Genomic DNA, 5,821 nt, shown 5'->3' with positions numbered 1-5,821 from the left:
AACCAAAAAACGAGACAAAAATAGAGGACAGAGGGTAAGTTGCTTCGAATTTCATCATTAGCTGTTAAAATGGCTTATTTCAAATAAAAACGTATTAAAAAAATAAATCTTAAACTACAATTATTTTTCATAGTAAAGAAAAATTCTATAATTAAAAATATTGGCTTATTTCAACAGGAAAACAGGCTAAAAAATTCCCCAAAACATATTAGCATTCTAAAAACTATAATTTGGCTAATTTAATACAGCAAAAATCACTTAATCATAATAAACCTTAACTAACCGAAAATTTAATAAAAAGTATAATCCTCGTATAATACAGGGCTTTATTATAATAACTGAAAAAATGACCCAAAAACAATTAAACAGTAATTAGATGAATCTTTATTGAAAAAAGATAAAGGCAATTTACTAGAATCATAAAATCAAACCAAAAATCAGATTGAAATTTTTTTTATTTAAAACCAGCATTATACAGGGTGTTATTTTAATAACTTGAGAAATTAAATAAAAATCCCCATTATTTCAACAGGAAATGGATAGAATACAGATATACAGGGTCTTTATAAAAAGTTACAAATTGTCTGACAACAACAAAATGATGGCTAAAAGTCTAAAGCATTAATTTTATAGGCAGTTGAAAGTTTAGCCAGGACAGAAAGGCATGAATTGTGGCTACAGAGGCATGAAGTTCAAAGCAAGACATCAGGACGACAGAGACATGAAGAAAGAAGGCATACGAAGGGTAAGTTGTTAGATTTTTCTGTATTTCAGATCGCGTCGTCTGTACCGATTCAATACACAGTTAAATATGCTGGCTTGATACAGGTACCCGTGTCGTGTAGGGGTCTATCTTAAACGATTACCTAAGGGTAATCATTGGATTTTTACTTGCCAACGAAAAAAGGTTTCAGCCACACGCGAAAAACTTAAATCCGCCCGTGAACGCGAAAGGCCTTCGGGCTATCGAAACGATAAAAATGGCTGTCTTGTGGTTAGGGCAAATTCAAAAATATAATTGTTTGACGCCATACTAGTAACACCATTCAAACATCTCGACGGCAGTGTTTCAAACTAAACAGATCCGTTGCGACTTAGAACATAATTGAACGTTATAGGGTCGTTCCTTACAATTAAAATTACTATTGACTCTTTACATAAAAAATATTTTTTGCCACTATTTTTAGTAAAGTACAGTTTGACGTCATTTTTCATCATTTTTCCATATTTAATTTTTCTATATTTAATTTTTCATTAAAGTACAGTTTTAGTAAACCTAATTGACCTAATTTTCACATAAATAATTTTTAGTAAATAATTTTTCTGTTTTTTATTAAAGTTCAGTTTGACGTCATCTTGCATCGGAAAGTGATGGCCCGAATTATCCGGTTCAGGCGTAAGAGTAAATCTTTTTAAAATATAAGACTAAATTTTTCTATATTNAATAATTTTTCTGTTTTTTATTAAAGTTCAGTTTGACGTCATCTTGCATCGGAAAGTGATGGCCCGAATTATCCGGTTCAGGCGTAAGAGTAAATCTTTTTAAAATATAAGACTACATTTTTCTATATTTAATTTTTCGTAATTTTTCTACTTTTTAGTAAAGTATAGTTTTGACGTAATTTCTACATAAAATAATTTTTCTGCTTTTCTATATTAAGTTATCATAAAATAATTAGTAATTTGTTGGTTGAAACAATTTAAAAAAATTACAAAACTTACCAGTTTGGCGTAATTTCTACATAAAATAATTTGTCTGCTTTTCTATATTAAGTTCTCATAAAATAATTAGTAATTTGTGGCTTGAAACAATTTAAAAAAATTACAAAAACTTATCAGTTTGGCTAAGGGAAAGCGGTAGACGGACACAGAGGGTGGCTGCAGAGGCAGATAATGGGGGTGAGGGCGGTTCTTTGACAGCCGTTGGGGCCTCACAATAATTAGTTGGAAGCCCCGGCAACTCAATTCCACAAAAATATGTTCGCACATATGCGCACAAACGAAAGCGTTATCTATACATACCCCTTGAAGGCGACAACCCTTATCTTATTAGGACTGGTATTACAGACGCCAAGGGTTGTACTCTCCCGCATGAAAGCGGTACCTGTCACGCTAACGTGAGGAAGAAAGTCGACCACCAGCCCAAATTCCCATATTCTTAACTTCGCAAGCACCACCTCCGTACACCTCAACAGATCAGCGAAGAATGAACAAGTACCGACATGTCTCAGCTAGTAATTTACTACGCGTATAAGGTGTCGTCATGTTTTACATCACGTTATTACGTTTTACGTTATGCTGTTATCACATTTGAAATAATTATCAGTTTTAAAAGGTGTTGAAACTTCTTCAATAAAGGCGAGTTTTTTAAAATATGACGTGTCGCATATCAAAAAACTACGCATACAAGGTCTTCTCCACCAGAGATAACGAGGAGAAGGTCGTGTGTAAAATTAAGGATATATCCCTTAACTACACAGCCTCACGACTGGTAAATTTCGATACCATAAAAGATATGGTGTTAGTCACTTCCGCCACCCCTGTATGCGTGGCCTCAAGAAACATCTTGAGGACCAAGGAGCAGGAGGTGATAACTGTTCGACAAACCAAGCTGTATAAGCCTCTCTCCGTCAAGAGAAGGTTCATGAATGACCACACAACTTGTATGTAACGCTCTGTATTATAGATAATTACATTGAAAAATAAAAACCATATTTTACATGCAGCGTTTTTATTTTTCCTCATCTTTTCAAACTTACAAAGGTTAGAAATAATAATACTCAATCATATGTTACAAGTTTTATTAAGGGTATCTGTACATAACATTACAATACATTTCACCGTAATTTTTACATTTGCATTTTTTAAATAAATTCTCTGAAGTTTCATTACTGCAAAACGCCGAAAACTGTTCACGTTCTTTCACATGGTCTACAAGGGCTGTAGCATGTCCTTTTCTACGATGCGCTTCCAGCCTATAAATGTAGTTCAACGTCTTTGGATTTGAATGCTTGTTGAAGGGGTCAAAGTTCATTTTAGACAGCAAGGCAAACGATACAGGTTTTTCGTCTTCATAATGTATATAACATGAAGGCTGTTTATCCAAGTACCATTGATTAATTAATACATCGTCGCGAATATTTAGCTTCCTTATCTCTCTCAAGGCTCTTGCTTTAAAGTAGAACGCTGTTTTCATTTTTACGATTTGTCACTACCAAGAACAAGACAAGAATGAGACGCTTGCTCAAGGTATTCTTATTATGTAGAAGGGGGTAAGAAATTAAATTGCGCTCGTATTTTAATCTATTTCTAGCATTTTATTAACGTCATTTACAAACATTTCAATCGGTGTATTTACTAGTTTAAAATCATTGTATTTACATGTAATATACGGTATTTCGTCCTTGATGCGATTAAAAAGGCTTATACTGTTGGGGTTATACTCTAAATCTGCCACAACGCGCGCTTTCGGGTGCTTCTTCTGTAGCCTCTTCAAGGATTGCGGGAAACGCCTTCTCTGTGTTCTAATGATATAGTGCGGATACTCGGTTGATTGATTTTTCTGTATTATAGCAAACATGTGTCGTTTGTTCGGGTTAACGACCTTTGAACTTATATCTTCAACGTAATTTTCTAGCTTCTCGTTCCGTGTCCCCAAATCTTGCAACTTGACCATCAGGGCTTCATTTTCGTGTTGGTACTTGACCTTGAATTCGTTTACAAAATATTCTTCAATTATTTTACTGCATTTCATGTAGAATTCTGGAGATACCCAGCAAGCAATATCCAGGAACAACTCTTTGGGTAAGTAGGTTCCAGAAATAATGTCATATTGATTTCCATGTATATAGTATGAGCTCGGATACTTTTCTCCCCGAGCGCTTTCTGATACATAATACCGCATAAGTTCTTTCGATCTTTTATTACGTAGCCAATATTTAAACTCTTTTCCACCATCCTGGCATAGCTTTGTAGCGTTAAAGTAACCGGTGTCCTTGTCGATGATAATCTTAAAATCTCCATATAAACCGTACCAGTATTGATCTTGGATTTGCTCGAGGCAAACATCTCGTAGACTTGTCATTTTGTTAAAAGCACATCTGAAAACTTTGAATGTTGGATGAAGAATGATTACTGTTGCTACTATGCTGCCGCTATTTATCATTCAGAAAAATGTGGAAGAATATCCTTTAGCAAGTTCAGTTCACACATGAAGAACTCATTCTCCACACGATAACTTTCAAGAGCCTGATGAACAGCTGTCTGTCTCGCTTGCACTGGAAAATCTGCCTAAGTCTACGTAAAAGAACAAGTCAAAGTTGGCTCTATAATTGTTGAACTCTTTAAGCCTTCTCTCAGGATTTTTAGTATATCCCACTTTGTATACATTTCTAACTCCATACTTCATAGTTGTTGCTATGTAAACATATCCGTCTTTCTCTTCTGTTCTCTACAACTGCATCCATCAAATAACTTCTTCTAGCATTGCAGGATGCACATACGTTCCAGAAATAATCGTATTGTATACGGGGTTCTTATTGCCTTTTACTGTTTGCAAGTGATAATTGTCCCCATCACTTTCTGATGTATAATATCGCCTAAGTTCTAAACATTCAAAGAATACATATATTTATACAGGGTGTAACCAAAATGCTTGTCCAAACTTGAATAACAGATTCTATTTCACAAATTCCTGGTGCAAAGACGTAAAGTATTGCGTCATTCGACTGAGATCACGTGAGCAACCATTGAGATTGAGGTTCAGAATATGGACAAAAATAAAAAATATGTTTAATGCATGCGCAGAACATATTTGTAATTAGTACCTTAGTTTCTTCAAAATCGTAATGTTAGCATAAATCATGATAAGGGAAGTCAATGAACTCCAAACAGCATTACGTCATTCTTAGGTCGTCTGGGGTCAAGGTTCAGACCTGTTTTCTACTGGTTCAGACATGTTTTTTAACATAAACTGTAACCTGATATTTTATTTCCTTTATAATTGTGGTGCTAGCAAAAATTCTAACCTAATATGCAGGCTTGCTAGTAAACCTAGCATGAGCCTCTTTAGTTCAGTAGTAGATCACTGGTCTTGTAAGGTTTTTCTTATATATGAAAGGTAGAATGGGAGAGGAAATAAAACAAACAAGGACAAGTAAACATATATTATGCATATTAAAATATAATAAATGTAATATTATAATGTATTTGATTCAATTTTTGTAGATGTAGGTCCATCCTTCGTTGCGGAAAATCGATGAGGATTCGTAAATACATCATCCCACTTGTCTTGAATGTTCATCTTTTGAAACTGTTTAGTCATTTTGCACTGGTTATCGTAGTGTGTTATTTCGGATTTTAATTGGCGAATTTTTTCAAGAAGTTTATCTAATAATGGCTTGAGAATTTTGGAAGTCGTTTCAATTCTCCTCTTGAATTCATCTCTATCCGCAGCAAAAACTTCCCAGTATCTACGCCGAGCTGCAGTAGATGTAAAAAACTCGATGCCTGAAGGCAACGATAAGGCTATCGCGTCGAGGATAATGTCTGAAGACAACTATTGCGCAGGCGCCTCTGATGGCGTAACAGCTCAATGCCTGAAGACTTAACGTTAAGATGATGGGAGACGATAACTCCGACAGCTAATAAGACTACTGCTGGAGATTATTGGCAAGTTACTGAATTATTCCCATATCATGTAGCTTGTTGATAATGTCACTACACACACGATGTTCTTTAGTCAAACCACACTCTTCGATATAATAACGTAAATCATTTACAAGTTCATTTGGGTCAACTCCGCTCTCTCTTTCTAGCATAT

The sequence above is a fragment of the Anoplophora glabripennis genome, unplaced genomic scaffold (genome assembly GCF_000390285.2).
Source record: "Anoplophora glabripennis isolate ALB-LARVAE unplaced genomic scaffold, Agla_2.0 scaffold77, whole genome shotgun sequence".
Classification (NCBI taxonomy): Eukaryota; Metazoa; Arthropoda; class Insecta; order Coleoptera; family Cerambycidae; genus Anoplophora; species Anoplophora glabripennis.
This window is presented reverse-complemented; position numbering follows the sequence as displayed.